This window comes from Gossypium arboreum, chromosome 12 (assembly GCF_025698485.1).
Source record: "Gossypium arboreum isolate Shixiya-1 chromosome 12, ASM2569848v2, whole genome shotgun sequence".
Taxonomy (NCBI): Eukaryota; Viridiplantae; Streptophyta; class Magnoliopsida; order Malvales; family Malvaceae; genus Gossypium; species Gossypium arboreum.
The window spans coordinates 69057630-69075287 of NC_069081.1; positions in this window are offsets into that span (position 1 = coordinate 69057630).

Consider the following 17658-nt stretch of genomic DNA (forward strand, 5'->3'; position numbering starts at 1 on the left):
AAGGTTCAAACGGGCTTTTTCCTCGAACACTTATCCTTGCCGTCTTCCGTAGAATGCCGAAATCAATACTCGGTAACAATTATATTTAACAAGTAGCTCACATAATTTACATATTATTTGAAATTAACCACAAAGCATACATTTCATAATAAAATTCAGCATAACATATAATTAACATCAATAACTTAAAATAACCATTATGCTACATTATTTACACATGAACTTACCTTGGTACCAAAATACAAAGATTTTGCAATTTAGTCCACAATCTTTTCTTTTCCTCGATTGAGGTCGATTCCACGTCTTTCTTGATCTAAAATAACACATTTAGCTTATTTAATACTCACATTATCAAATTAATCCTTAACTCAAATTTTGGCAAAATTACAATTTTACCCCTAAACTTTTGCATATTTACATTTTTGCCCCTAGGCTCGGGATTAAACTTTATTCCTTATTCTTATGTTTTACAACATGCTGATCACTTTTCTCTCCTATGGCAACATCAAATTCTCACTCTAACATGTACTTGTGACTATTAGGTATTTTTACCGATTAAGCCCTTTTACTCGTTTTTGCTTAAAATCGAGTAGTACAAGTTGTCTAACATGATTTAAAACTTCATATTCCATCATAAAACATCAAAATACACAAATTTCACCTATGGGTATTTTTCCAAATATAAACCCTAGGTTAAATTATTGCTAACATAAGCTTTATCGAGTTTAGGGATCTCAAAAACGTAAAAATCATTAAAAGCGGGCTTGGAATCACTTACTATAGAGCTTGGAAGCTTGAAACAAACCCTAGCTATGGAGAACCCTTGAAATTTCGGCCTAATGAAGAAGATGGACAAAATTGGCTTTTAATTTTGTTTTAATTCATTTTAATAACTAAATGACCAAAATACCCTTACTACTAAACTTTCCAAAAATTCCTTCCATGTCCTAATTTTGTCCATGAACTTAAAATTGTTCAAATTTCTATTTAAGACCTCCTCATTAATATTCCAAAACAATTTCATACTAAAAACTTCTAGAATGCAAGTTTTGCAACTTATTCGATTTAGTCCCTATTTTCAATTTATGCACTTTAGGCATAGAATTTCATCACGAAATTTTCACACAATCAAGCAATCATATCATAAACCTCAAAATAATTATAAAATAATTATTTCTATCTCGGATTTATGGTCACGAAACCACTATTCCGATTAGGCCCTAATTCGGGATATTACAGTGTATGTGTATGTTTGACTATATTAAGACATTTTGGCTTTGAAGGTTGAATAATATTAGGCTAAATTAATTAAGTGAGCATTCGGCCAAGGTAGATTTTGTGTATGAAAATGTGTTATTTATCTCATTTGTAGGTTTGAGGTTAAACTTGATAATGATAATGAAATTTGGATTAGCTTAAAATGAGTTGATTACATCATTGGGATGTTTATTTGCTTATGACTTACTAAGCTATTATAGCTTACTTTGAGTTTTCATGTTCATTCTGTTTTATAGATTTTCGATTCAAGTTACAAGCTCGGGGATCGTCAGCAAAGTCTATCACACTATCAGCCGTCTTCGGTATTTTTTTTAGGTTACAATTTGAAACTATGGCATGTATAGGCTAGTTAATATGTTTGATTTTGAGGTTGTGTATATATTAAGCCATGCAAAAATGGCTAAGTATAAAGTTTGATTTTGAGGTTGTGTATATATTAAACCATGCTAAAATGGCTAAGTATAAATTTTAAGTTTAAGCATATTTCGGTTTTGGTACATATATATATGTGTGAGGTGTTTGACATATTTGCTAATGGTTGTGTAATTAGGGTTATGGTTTAAGTCTATTTTGGAAGCTTCATGCATGCAATGCTATATGTATATGGTATATTTGGTATATTGATGATGATATAGTCATGTGGGATGATATGAGTAAATAGGTAAAAAGTTTATGTTATATATATACGATATGAATTAATATAATAATTTGAGTATGATTCAAATTGATATAATTATATATGCATAAATTTGTGATGAGTAGAAAGGAATATTTAATTTTAATATATTGCTTGTTATGTGATATAAATATAAAAGTATGATAAACATCTTTGTGTGGATGTGATATATATATATATATATATATATATATATATATATGTTATGCAATATTTTTGAAGTTAGATGAAACAGACATATGGTACAAATTATTTATATGAAATGAAAGGATGTATGTTTGCATGTTTTAAAGTATGTGTGAATAACTTATAAAATAATAAGTTATTTTATATTAAAATTATTCCAATGCGTTAAGTATATATATATTTGGTATGTGAAATGACATATACTTGGTTATGAATTTATCATTCGAGTTTCATGATTCTTTGGGTTGTATTGACTAAATGTAAAATTTGGAAATTATATGAATTATAGAATTCAAGTACTTTAGTTTGGTTTAAAATTTTATTTAGATGATTAATACTGAAATGAAAGTTTGTTTTGAGTTGTATTTTGTTTGGTAATGCCTCGTAACCCTAATCTGACAACAGATATGGGTTAGGGGTGTTATATTTTATTGGTATTAGAGCTACGGTTTAGTCGATTCTAGGACTAACGTAGCATGTGTGAGTCTAGCTATACATGCCATAATATTTATTGCGATAGTGTGATGACTTCTGACATTTGAAAATGTTCTTTCATATAGTAAATGGATCTCAACAGAGCTATAGCTGATGATGTTGAGAGCATAGTGCCTGCTCCCGCAGAAGGGACAATGTCAGTTGAATCTCGGCCAATCTCGAGTAGCCATGAGGGGGAGGCTAAACAAGCCTTCTATGAAATGCTAAATGAAAGCTTTACTCAATATATCCAAACAAACCCAGGCTACACAATAACATCCACCCCCGAATAATCCATCCCTGATACCTATGGTAGCGCTGATGATTGATCCAATGAGATTTCACAAGCCTCCTGTTGATAAAATCAGAAAACACGGGGCTAAAGAATTTAGATCTGCTAATGATGATGCTGAGTGAGCTGAATTCTGGCTTGATAATACTAACCGAGTGTTTGATGAGATATCTTGTACCCCGGATGAGTGCTTAAAATGTGCCATATCCCTACTATGAGACACCGCATATCATTAGTGGAATACACTAGTATCGGTGGTTTCGAAAGAGCGAGTGACCTGGGAATTCTTTCAGACTGAGTTTCGTAAGAAATATATCAGCCAGGGATTCATTGATCAGAAGCGCAAGGAATTTCTCGAACTAAAACAGGGTCATATGACTGTGATAGAATATGAGCGAAAGTTTGCGAGACTCAGTCGATATGCCCGTGAGTGTGTTTCAACTGAAGCTATCATGTGTAAAAGATTCGAAGAGGGATTGAATGAAGACATTAAATTGCTGGTTGGTATACTTGAAATCAAAGAGTTCGTAGTACTTGTTGAGCGAACTTGCAAAGCCGAAGAGCTCGGGTAAGAGAAAAGAAAAGTTGATTTTGAAGCTAGAGATTCCAGTAAAAGATCATCGGGTAAGACTTTTGACTCAGTATCGAAGAAGATCAGAGATGATTCTAGTCGATTTAAGGATACTGCGGGCTTTTCTAGATGAGATCGAGATCGACCCCTTGTTAGTTCACAAGCCACTTCGATAGCTAGTATTGGAAATCTTCGATAGAATAGAGTCGAATGCAAGCATTGTGGTAAATGGCATTCTGGAGATTGTAGATTGCATGATCAGTCTTGTTTTAAATATGGATTGATGGATCACTTTATCTAAAATTGTTCGATGTTAGCTGAGCAAAATACTATTCAGAATGTGAGACCGAGTAATATGTCAGTGCGAGGCAAACCATCCAGGCATTCAGGTAATGTAAGTGGCAGTTAGAGAGGGATGACAGATACAGCAGTTTGATCTAAGGCTCGTGCACCTACTAGAGCTATGCTATGCGCGCCCGCGAGGAGGCTTCTTCCCCAGATGTTATTACTAGTACTTTCACTCTTTATAATATTAGTGTTATTGCATTGATTGATCCTGGTTCGACTCATTCATATGTGTGTGAGACATTAGTATCCGGTAAGACTTTGCCTGTTGAGTCTACTGAGTTTGTGATTCGAGTATCAAACCCTCTAGGCTGGTGTGTTCTGGTTGACAAAGTGTGTAAAAATTACCCGTTGATGATTCGAGATTCATGCTTTCCGACCGATTTGATGTTATTACCTTTCGACGAGTTCGATATAATTTTGGGTATGGATTGGCTGACTTTGCACGATACCATTGTTAATTGCAAAAGAAAGACCATTGATTTGAGATGTCAAAATAATGAGATTATTCGGATTAAATCTAATGATCTGAGTGGATTACCAGATGTGAGAAAAGGTTGTGAAGCTTACTTTGCTTATGTGCTTGATAGTAAAGTGACTAAAAAGAAGATTGAATCTGTACCAATTGTGTGAGAGTATCCGGACGTGTTTCTTGAAGAATTGTCAGTTTGCCACCTATCCGAGAGGTAGAGTTTGGTATTGAGTTAGTATCGGGGACGACTCTGATTTCAATAGCTCTGTACCGGATGACACCTACTGAATTAAAAGAATTGAAAGCTCAGTTGCAAGAGTTGACAGATAGAGGTTTAGCGCGATCGAGTTTCTCCCCCTGAGGTGCACTTGTGTTATTTGTGAAAAAGAAAGACAGAACAATGAGAATGTGCATCGATTATAGACAGATCAATAAGGTGACCATAAAGAATAAATATCCGTTGCCACGGATTGATGATTTGTTTGATCAGCTGAAAGGGGCTATAGTGCTTTCGAAGATATATTTGAGATCTGGCTACTATCAGTTGCGAGTTAAAGACGCTGATGTGCTGAAAACTGTCTTCCGAACGAGGTATGGACATTATGAGTTTCTAGTTATGCCTTTTGGACTTACTAATACACCTGCTGTTTTTATGGATTTGATGAATCGGATCTTTAGACAGTATTTGGATTAGTTTGTGGTTGTGTTTATTGATGATATATTGATCTACTCCCGTGATGAAACTGAACATGCCGAACATTTGAGACGTATGTTACAGACTTTGTGAGAAAAACAGTTGTATGCGAAGTTTAGTAAATGTGAGTTCTAGTTACACGAAGTTAGTTTTCTGGGACATGTTGTTTCAACATCAGGTATTCGGGTTGATCCGAGCAAGATTTCAGTAATACTTGACTGAAAACCTCCGAGAAACATTTCTGAAGTCCAAAGTTTTCTAGGACTTGCTAGTTACTATAGACGATTTGTGAAAGGGTCCTCGATGATTGCTGTAACACCCCAAACCTGGCCCAGACGTTATGGCCAAATCCGATGTGCCACATTGAAGTTAAGAATCCACGTTTCGCTTTAGTATTTTAATAAACTGTCTTTTGTTAAGGCTTAACCAAGTGAATAGAAGCTGTGCACCAGGTAGGTATCCAAAAACAGAGGAGGTGAGCCATAGAGGCTGCTTAAGTACCAAGCTCTTCAATTGGATCCAATCCTAGACATGCCCACAACCATTGCCACACTTTGATAACCGAGTTGAAATTCATTTGAGTAGATATCTTTGATAAATCGATTAATCGTGTCGTTACGTTATTTTGAAAACGAGTATCATTTTGAAAACGCGCCCTAAGTCTAGCCCATTTGAAGTATTATCAGAAATATTTAGAGTTATTAAAAATAAAATAATCCCAGGAAGAAAATAAAGTTAAAATGGCCTTATTACAATCCCAAAGAAAAAAAATAGTAATTAAGATAAATTAAAGAAAACCAGTTACTTATTTTAAAGTTCAAAAGCGATCACCGTGGCCACTCTGAATCCCTTGGCTCCAAGTTCCCACATCAAGGCTCACCGCAAGGTTAAGGAAGGGGTGAGTTTGGAAACTCAGTGTGCAACAAGCCCTTTCGAGCCCAAACCAATATCGAGATCTCGGGCCTAAGCCAAAATTCGGTCTCAACATATTTGGGTCGAAGCCTTTTCATTATTCATATCACTAGGTCAAGCCTTTTCATTTTCATATCATCGGGTCAAGCCTTTATCAGAAACGGTATGGCCCATAGGCCCATTTCAAAACCATATGCAATGTTAATAAAAATATGCAAGCCCATTTGAGGAGACTACTCAACCCACCATCCGCTACTCTCCACCCGTACCAACCAAGCTCTCCATGTGGGGAATAACTCAACCCACCCAACCAAACTCTCCAATCGGCAAAGATAGCTGCTTTATCATATAACTCGAGGCCTTGCCTCTTTTAATAACTGGGGCAAAGCCCTTTTTGATGAATTGGGGCAAAGCCCTTTTCGATAAACTGGGGAAAAGCCCTTTTGCACTTCCTCCATTTATAACAAAACCCAACCCACGCATATATGAACATATCATGGCATATCAGGTGCATATCATGGCATATCATGTACAATACAGTATCACATGCATCTTAATTATAACATATCCCTAGGGTATAATGGTCATTTTCACCTAGGGGCAAAATGGTCATTTTCACATTATAAGGGTAATTTCATTATTTTATCAGTTATTAGAGTTTTGCATGCTCATTACCAATTATCAACAATTTCAGCAATTCTAGCCCATTCTTAGTAAAACCGAGTTATTGGGCCAAAAACCCCTAATAGGCCCTACTTAGCCGACCTAGTCATCTAGGCCCATTTAGCCTATCTTCTATAATGGTATTAATTGTCTTAATGTGCAATTTATCAGGATTCCATTTTCTACCAACTTACCCAAATTGGCCTGAAAGCCCATTGGGCCCGATTTCAGCCCTCGAGGCCCAACTTACCGTGATGCAGAAAATCCTGCCCTTACTTGTTCCAACAATCCCGATCATCAAACATAGCGTATCTACTAACCTATCAGCTATCGCATGCTCACAAGTCCTCGAAATGCTGGAATTTCGGCATTTCGGCTTTTCGACATATATCGATTTTAAGCTACAGAAGAGGGTTCGTTACACACCTGTTTTGTGACGTTCGCCAATAAAGTCTCCCACGGCAACCTAAAATTATTTACCACCATTCTTAGTCTACACGACATGCTAATCAAACCCAAATCTTACCTTACCAAAATCGGCCAAAGAATCCCTAACAACCATAAGTCACTTACCTTCACCGAGTCCGCTGCTCGATCCAAGTTTTCCAAATCGATACCCCAAGCCTTGCTGCTCCTCCAATGTATCTACCCCACTATACAAACCATAAAAATCAAATGAAAAAGCCCAATAAGGCCTATATCTCAAATCAGCAACCTCCCTAAACTATAGGGGTTTTGGTTTTTGTCAACAGTTATACTACTGAATCGATTGGAGTTTGAATACTTACCATAGTCTTCCTTTTTGAACAGATTGAAGCTTAGCAGATGAAGGAATTAAGCACCAAACAGTGAAGGAAAAAGAAGGTTGTTGGTCAACAAGAAATCGGCACCAACAAGTTTCATAGGTTTCGGCTTTTGTGACTTTTTGGCAAAAGTGAAGATAAGTAAAGAAGTAGTAGATGAACGGAAGGGAATAGTGGTCTGCTTTCGGAAAAAGAAAAGGAAGGAAAGATGGATGGAAGGGTGGTAGTTTCGGCTAGAGAAGAAGAAAGAAAAAAAGAAAAGAATAATCTTATGGTTTACAAAAGAAAACGACACAACTAATCTCCTAAATGCCGAAATACTAACCTAATATTCCTCTACCGAAATCCCCTCTCTAATCCCCATTATTCAGCCAACTCTAAGCCTCCCTTCCAATCCCTAAAATCTTTCTCCTTATCACTCCTTAATCCATTCATTTGACTGATTTAAACACTCTCCAACAGAGTTCCATTCAGCTTTAAACTTCTACATGCACAAGGCATAAAAATAACATCACATTTGCCATCACAGAGAATCGAACCCAGGTTTCCCCCAACCACTTACACGCCACCTTTTTAGCTCCTTAGTGGCGTCACTTAGCCACTTTGCCAGGGGCTCCTTTGTGATGCATTTTACCCACAACTTTTAATAAAGCCATCAACCCAAAGTCCCTAACTCCTTAAGTCCAAAGTTCAAAAATTCTTTTGAGTTTTGGTCATCACATGGGCCTTTCATAAGCCTATTTACTTATTCCAACTATGATTTTTCACTACAAAATACAAATTTTAAAAATTTTACCAAATTCTCGGAAATTTCGGAAAACCAAAAAATCAAGATGTTACAACTCTACCCTCCTTAAAGAAATTTCGGCCTCGAAATTTACCTGATCCAAACAGTTGAGGATATTGTTGACGCATTGCCTCCTCGGACTCCCAAGTAGCTTCTTCTTTGCCATGGTTTCTCCAAAGTACCTTCACCAGTGGGACTGACTTCCTTCTCAGCACCTTGACGTCATGATCAAGTATTTGAACAGGTTCCTCTTCGAAGGTCAAATCCGACTGTACTTCAATTTCTGCAACTGGCACGATATGAGTTGAGTCAGAACGATATCGCCTTAGCATGGACACATGAAAAATGTCGTGAATACGATCCAATTCTGGAGGTAACTCCAGCTGATAAGCCACCGACCCTATCCACTTAAGGATTCAATAAGGCCCAATGAGCCGTGGACTCAACTTGCCCTTCTTACCAAGCCTCAATAACTTCTTCCAAGGCGATACCTTCAAAAAGACCATGTCCCCTATAGCATATTCAATATCTTTATGCTTCAGATCAGCATAAGACTTTTGTCGATCCGCTGCCTCCTTTAACCAATTCCTGATCACCTTAACCTTGTCTTCAGTATCTGCTACCAACTCTGGACCAAGTACTTGCCTTTCCCCTAACTCTGCCCAACAAGTAGGCAAACGACACCTTTGCCCATACAGTGCCTCGTAAGGAGCCATCTGAATACTTGCTTGGTAACTGTTGTTATACGTGAACTCCGTCAATGGCAAGTAATCCTCTCAACTGCCCCTAAAGTCGATAACACAACCCCTCAACATATCTTCTAGAATCTGAATGACCCTCTCTGACTGCCCATCTGACTGAGGGTGAAAAGCCGTACTAAAATCCAATCGCATTCCCAACGCCTCGTGCAACTTCTGCAAAAACCGAGATGTAAACCTTAGATCTCGATCAGAAATTATTGATACTGGCACTCCATGCCACAGCACTATCTCTGCCACATACAACTTGGCCAACTTCTGAAGTGAATAATCGGTTCAGACAGGTATGAAATGGACAGATTTCGTCAACCTATCCACAATCACCCAAACTGAATCCTTCTTGGAAGGTGTCAATGGCAAACCACTTACAAAATCCATAGTTACCCTTTCCCACTTCCAAAGTGGTATATATATTGGCTGTAACAATCCTGAAGGTAGTTGATGCTCGGCCTTTACTTGTTGACACGTCAAACATTTTCCCACAAATTCAGTCACTTCTCGCTTAAGCCCAGGCCACTAGTATAGCTCTCACAAGTCTCGATACAACTTACTCCCTCCTGAATGCATTGCACAAGGTCCACTATGTGCCTCCCTTAAAATTATAAATCTCAAGTTAGAGTCCTTCGGCATACAAATTCTTCCTCGAAAACAAAGAACCCCATCATTATTTACTCCAAAGTCTGGATTCTCTCCCTTCTCAACTTACTGAAACTGAGAAACCAACGACTCATCCACCAACTGCTACTTCTTAATCTGCTCCACCCAAGTGGATCTCACTTGTAATTCTACCAATAAGCTTCCATCGTCATACAAACTTAAACGAGCAAACATTGCCTTCAATTCCGCCACAGTCCTTCGACTTAACGCATCAGCCACGACATTTGCCTTACCTGGATGGTACTCAATCAAACAGTCATAGTCCTTTAACAACTCTATCCACCTTCGCTGTCTAAGATTCAGCTCCTTTTGAGTCAGCAAGTACTTAAGACTCTTATGATCCGTATAGATAATGCATATCTCCCCATACAAGTAGTGCCTCTATATCTTAAGCGCAAAAATCACCGCTGCCAACTCCAAGTCATGAATAGGATAGTTTACCTTATGAGGCATAAGCTGTCGTGAAGCATAAGGGACCACTTTACCCTCATGCATCAACATGCAGCCCAAACCTACATGTGATACATCACTGTACACGGTGAAATCCTTACCAGACTCTGGCTGAATCAACACTGGTGCCTCAGTCAGGACCTTCTTTAACTTCTCAAAGGCCTCTTGTTGCTTACTTGTCCAAACAAATGGTGCTCCCTTCCTTATAAGTTTCGTTAACGGCGCTGCCAACACCGAAAATCCTTTCATAAACCTTTGATAATAGCTTGCCAACCCCAGAAAACTCTGGATTTCTGTTACTGACCTTGGTGGCTTCCACTCCAGAATCGCCTCAATCTTTCGAGGGTCTACCTTGATCCCCTCAGCAGACACAACATGCCCCAAGAAAGTTACTTCCTTCAGCCAAAACTCACACTTACTAAACTTTGCATAAAGTTGCTTTTCCCTTAGCACTTGCAGCATAATACGAAGTTGTTCATCATGCTTCTCTTCCGTTTCCGAGTACACTAAGATATCATCGATAAAAATGACTACGAACTGATCCAAGTATGGCTGAAACACCCGATTCATTAAATCCATGAATGCTGCCGTGCATTAGTCAAACCAAAGGGCATAACCAGAAACTCGTAATGACCATATCGAGTTTTGAATGCCGTCTTATGAATATCCACTTCTTTGACTCTCAACTGATGGTATCCTGACCGAAGGTCAATCTTAGTAAATACTGAAGCTCCTTTCAGTTGGTCGAACAAATCGTTGATTCTGGGCAAAGGATACTTGTTCTTGATCGTCAACTTGTTCAACTGCCGATAATCAATACATATCCGTATGGTCCCATCTTTCTTCTTTACGAACAGCATTGGTGCGCCCCACGGATAAATACTTGGTCATATAAACCCTCTATCCAATGGTAAGTGAATCTGAGCTTTCAGTTCCACCAACTCCTTCAGTGCCATCCTATAAGGCGCAATGGACACTAGAGCTGTTCCAGGTAACAAGTCAATTCCGAACTCGACTTCTCTGTTCGGAGGTAATCCAGGAAGTTTTTTCGGAAATACATCTTGAAACTCTTTGATGGTCCTAACTGACTCCACAGTTATCCCCTCAGGTTCAGCTTGACTCACAAATGCTAAAAACGCCTCACAACCTTTCCAGATCAACTTCTCAACCCTTAAAGCCGAGACAACATTGGACAGATAGTTCCTTTGCTCCCTTATGACCATTATCTCCTCATCCTTGGCAGTTCTTAGCACCATTCTCTTAGCAGCACAATTGTAACACTCTGAATTTGGGCCTAGAAGTTTTGGGCCTTGAGCATGGGAGCGATTGAAGGCAGCTTATAATATTCTGTTGTGTGTGAAAATTTCATAGTTGAAGGCTTGTTTTAGTGGTTAAGTGTAACGTCCCCACACCCAAAACCATCACCGGAGTCGAGCTTGAGGGGTTACCGAACATAATTTATCAAATTAAGAACTTCAAATCATTTGTTTCTACATTCACAGCTTTCTAGCTACCTTCATCACAGTTACAAGAAAATTCATATCTCCAGTTACGAAACTCAAAATCAAGATCCGTAAATTTTCCCTAAATCTAGACTCATATATCTATTTACTAATTTGTTTCTATAATTTTTGGTTGGGCCAATTAGTACATTTTATTAGTTAAAGTCTCCCCTGTTTTAGGGTTCGACTGCTCTGAAATCCGTGTATTATGAATCAGATATCTCTCTATACAGAATTGAAATGACTACGAAGTTTATTTCTCTTAAAACTAGACTTAATAAGGAATCTGTACATATAAAGAATGACTTCTAATTATTTTTTTACAATTTATTATGAATTTTTAAAGTCGGAACAGAGGATCCAGAAATCACTCTGGCCCTGTTTCACAAGGTTTCAAATATCTCATAAAATATAATTTATATGCTTGTTTTTTTATCCATATGAAAATAGACTAATTAAGCTTCAATTTCATAACATTCTCATAATTTAATTCCATTTATTGTGACAGCCCAAAATAGACCCTAGCCGGAATGTGGTTTCGGGACCACAAAATCGAGGCATAACAATAATTTAAAATTTATTTGATGCCTATAATATGTGTGTATTCATGTATGACATTTTTGATGATTGATTTAGTGTTATAAAGGTGAATTCCACTAGAAAGGACTTAGTAGTGAACTTTGAAAATACGATAGGGAAAGGGTGATGACTAATTAAAGCATGCATGCAAAATAATGGACTTGCATGTCAAATTCCCTTTTTACAAGTAATGGCCGCCATGACAAAGAGATATGGGTTAAACATGTCATGAAACATGTTTTGTTGGGCATTAGGGAGAAATAGTAAACAAATAAGCATGGGTAAGAAAAGAATGAAAAAAAAATGTGTGAGAGAGTAGCATACCCCATTAGTGCAACCAAGAAGAGAAAAACAAAAAATTTGTTCATGCTTGCTCTCTCCCTTTTGGCCGAAAATACTAAGAGGAAGAAGGATTTTGCTTCATTTCCTTTGTTTAGAAGAGATCTAGAAGGTGATTTGGCTAAATTTGCATCAAGATTAAGGTATGTATGAGGTTGTGTTGGGAGTTTCATGCATGTTTTGGTTGCTAACTTGATGTGCATGTTAGCCATGGCTCAAATCTTTGTTATGCCATGGAAATGGTATTTGGCCAAAGTTGTTATAGTGATAAAGCCATTGCATGCTAAGTGTGAAGCTTGATGATGATGCATGCAAAGATGGATTGCCTACTCTTGAGTAAGACTTTGAGTTTTCTCTTTGTTTTATCATGATTGAAGTTGAAAAGGAGCATGATTGTCATATTCGCCATGATGCATTCTTGAGCATGATTCATGCTTCTTGCATGTTAGTTAAAAATTTGTGTTTTGGATGGCTATGGACACCTTGAAAATTCGGCCATGCTCATATATGCATATATATGATTGCACATTATGTTTGGTTATGAACTATGTGATGAATATATTGGTTTAAAGAAGAAAATGTGGAAGAATGCTTGTGAAATTGCAAGCACAATTGCCTAGCACACATATAAGTGCTTGATGCTATATTATAAGTTTTGGGCCACAATGTGCAAAGCATTAATTAGTAAATTGCATGCTGTTTTTGTGAGGTATTAAGTGCAAATTTGACCTCAACATGTACATGAATATTCGCCTTGGGTAGCCTATTGAAGGCCTTAGCATTTCCTTGATGCTCAAATAAATTGTATTGAATTGCTTGATGTAGTATAAAATGTGCATGACCATTGTGTATTCAAGCTAAAGAGTGGCCATATGACCATTTAAAATCCTTGTCATATTCGCCATAAGCAAGCACAATGAGGTTTTAATAAATTGAATTTGTTTGAATTAGCTCAAGAGCTAAGAGGGCCACAATTGGACAAGGGAAGGAAAAGGTGATCGAATAGCCGAAAAAGCCGTTCGACAACATCCGAGGTAAGTCCTCAAGAAGTGACCTTACTTGAATTATGTGAGATGAAATATGGATGTGTATGATTATTGATTATGTGTGTATGAGTATTTGAATTCCACCGGGCTAAGTCCCAAGGCGAATATGCTAATGATTATAATTGTGTTTGAGCCTTAGTAACGAAAATGAAATATGTATGTCCAATGATTATTGATGTATGTGTGAATGAGAAATTGAATGATATCCGGGCTAAGCCCAAGACAATTATGCTGGAAATTATATCCGGTTAAGACCAAGGCAATTGTGCTAGTGGCTATTCGGGCTAAGACCAAGGCATTCGTATGCGAGTTATTCTATCCGGGCTAAGACCAAGGCATTTGTGCACGTGATTATATCCGGTTATATTCAAGAATCTTGGGCTGGAGGTGAGTGTTGGTTGCTGTAATGAATTCAATCAAGTACACTTGAAAAGCCCAAAGGATAAGGTACGTTATATGTGCATTGAAAGTCGACATGTTTGAGCAACATTCGCTCAATCGACTAATGAATTGATTGATACTTGTGAAATTATATAATGATGAAGTGTGAAGTAAGAATGTGTATAAATGAAATGATGCATTTGGCTATGTGAATGTATTGCTGTAATTAGAGTTGATTATATTCCTTGAGACTTACTAAGCATAAAAATGCTTACCCGTTGCTTTGGCTCTCGGTTTTTTAGATTTCGCTCAAGCAATCGGATTTGGGATCGTTGAAGTCAAGTCATCCACACTATCAAGCCTCCATTTTGGTATAAATTTTGGTTGAACTTGAGATGGCATGTATAGGACTACCTCATGTTTGTTTAATATGTTGTAATGTAAGTATGTACGGCCATGCGAAAATGGCTCGAAAAGGAAGCATGAACTTAGACTAATTGTGGTTTGTATATATATATTTGGTGTCATGATGTGGCTATGGCTTGGAAATAGGAATGTTGGTCATATGATCAGCCATTGGCATGGTTAAAATGATCATATATGAACCTATGTATGGCAAGACTAGTTGATTCATGGAGACTACCAAATAGGTAAGCCCTACCTTAAAAACAGATGCTGCCAGCTGCAGTGGCGTGAATGTGAAAAATCACCAAAATTCATAGGAATGGAATTAAATAGTGAATAAGCTATGTAAATGAACCTTGATGAGTCTATTTTCTTATGGAAGAAACGAAATGGTCATAGGAGTTACAGGTTAAGAGATATTAAAGTTATTGTGAGACAGGGCCAGAATGGTTTCTGGGTTCCCTGTCGCAACTTTAAAAATTAACTATAAATTATCCAAAAATAATTAGGAGACATACCATATATGTAAAGATTCCATTTTGAGTCTAGTTTCATTAGAAACAAACGGTATTAGCATTAAAGCCCTGTACAGAGAGATATTCAAGTTATACCACGAGAAGGTCAGAGCAGTCGATCCCTGTAACATGGGTGACTTTAACTAATAAACTGTACCAATTGGCCCAACCAAAAATTCTAGAAATAAATCCATGGATGGATATATGAGTCTAAATTCAGGTAAAATTTACGAAACTAGTTTCCGAGTTTTGAAACTCGAGATATGATTTTTAAGGCGACAGTGACGCAGTTTTTCCAGCCTGACTGGAAATGTCCAATGGATGGGCAAAACAAGTGAACTTGGCTTGCTAACCCCTCGTGTCCGACACCGGCGATGGTCTCGGGTTCGGGGTGTTACAATTTTATTGGTATCAGAGCCACGGTTTAGTCGATTCTAGGACTACCGTGATGTGTTTGGGGTCTAGCTATACATGCCATTAAATGATGAATCGATAGTGTGGTGATTTCGACAATTTGACTTTGTGTTTGTTTATAGCAATGGATCCCGATCCCAACCGAAGCGATAGCTGATGATGTGGAGAGTGTGGCGCTGCTCCGCGCAAGGGAGGGACAGGCCGCCGGCGGACTCTCAACCTATGGCCAGCAATCCTAATGACGAGGCTAGGCAAGCCTTTTATAGTGTGATGAACGAATGGTTTAATCAATACATTCGAACCAACACTACTGTTCCACAACCTCCATTCCCGACAAATGCAACCCCGCCCTACAATACCTCCGGTGATCGACCAAATAAGGTCAAGTAAGCCCCAATCGATAGGATTCAAAACATGGGGCCACTGAATTTAAGGCTACGGATGATGATGATGCCGAAGCGAGCTGAATTTTGGTTAGATAACACTATCCGGTGCTTGATGAGCTATCCTGTACACCCGATGAGTGCTTAAAGTGTACCATCTCCTTGCTACGCGAGTCCGCCTACTATTGGTGGAGTACTCGACTTGTGGTGCCTAGAGAGCAAGTGACTTGGGAATTCTTTCAAATCGAGTTAGGAAAAAGTATATCAGTCAGAGATTCATCGACCAAAAGCGGAGGGAATTTCTTGATCTTAAGCAAGGTTCTATGTCCGTTACCGACTACGAACGAAAGTTTGTGAGGCTTAGCCGACGCTGCGAGAATGCATTTCGTCCGAAGCTATTATGTAAACGCTTCGAGGATGGGCTGAATGATGATATAAGGATGTTTGTTGGCATTCTCGAGATACGAGAGTTTGTAGTACTTGTTGAGCGAGCTTGTAAAGTCAAGAGCTTAGAAAGGAGAAAAAAAAAGCTGATGTGGGAACCGGAGAATTCGAAGAGGTCCTCGGAAAGTCTCTTCAACAAGCATCGAAGAGATTTCGAGATGATGCGAGCCGGTCTAGAGGCGTTTGGGCTTTTCTAGACGAGGACGCGATCGACCCCTGTGACCACGCCGAGTCACCTCGATCACGGTGGTGGAAATGATCGCCGAGAGAGGCGGAGTGTCCACATTGTGGCAAATGGCATTCGGGAGCTGTTGGTTTCGTGATCGCTCCTCGCTATAAGTGTGGATCGGCCGACCACTTTATGAAGGATTGCCCGAGGATGCATGAGCAGAATGTAAGTCGAGTGCAAACCCGGGTGCTACCAACGCTCGAGGTAGGCCAGCTAGAAATATGGGCAATGTCGATGGCGGTCGAGAGGATCTAGAGATGCTACCATCAGATCTCGAGGCTCGTGCTCTGCTAGGACTTATGCCATACGCCGCACGCGAGGATGCCTCTCCGGATGTTATTACTGGTACTTTCACTCTTTTCAATACAAATGTGATTGCTTTGATTGACCCCGGTTCTACTCATTCATATATATGTGAAACCTTAGCATCCAAGAAGACTTTGCCCATTGAGTCTCATCGAGTTTGTAATTCGGTGTCAAACCCTTGGGTCATTACGTGCTTGTCAACAAAGTGTGCAAGAAAAGTCCCCTAGTGTTCCGAGGTTCTTGTTTTCCGGCGGACTTGATGCTTTTGCCGCTCGATGAGTTCGATGTTATTCTTGGTTTGGATTGGTTGACCATGCACGATGCGGTTGTAAATTGCAAGAGCAAGACTATCGATTTGAGGTGCGTGAATAATGAAATAATTGAGTTGAGTCCACGGACTTAAAAGGGTTGCCACCGTAATATCGCCGATGTTGGCCCGAAATATGTAAGAAAAGGGTGCGAAGCGCACCTTGCGTCGTGCTTTCGATGACAAGGAATTAGAGAAGAAACCCGAATCTGTGCCCGTGGTTTGTGAATACCGGATGTTTTCCCAAGAATTGGGTTTACCACTGTTCGGAAATAGAATTTGGCATCAATTGGTACCGTACCACTCAATTTCGATAGCTCGTATTATGGCACCAACGGAATTAAAGGAGTTGAAAGCTCGATTGCAAGAATTGGTGGATAGAGGTTTTGCTCGCCCGAGTTTTTCGCCTTGGGGTGCCGGTGTTGTTCGTGAAGAAGAAGGATGGAACCATGCGATCGTAGATCGACTATCGTCGACTTAATAAAGCGACGATAAAGAACAAATATCCGTTGCCACGTATTGACGACTTGTTCGATCAATGAAGGGAGCCTCGGTGTTCTCGAAAATAGATTTGAGATCGGGCTACTATCAATTGCGAATCCGAGATTCGGACGTGCCCAAGACCGCCTTGAGCGAGATATGGTCACTATGAGTTCCTAGTGATGCCGTTTGGGCTCACTAATGCCCTCAGTATTTATGGATTTAATGAATCGGATCTTTAGACCATATTTGGATCGATTCAGTAGTCGTGTTCATTGATGACATCTTGGTCTATTCAAGAAATGAGACC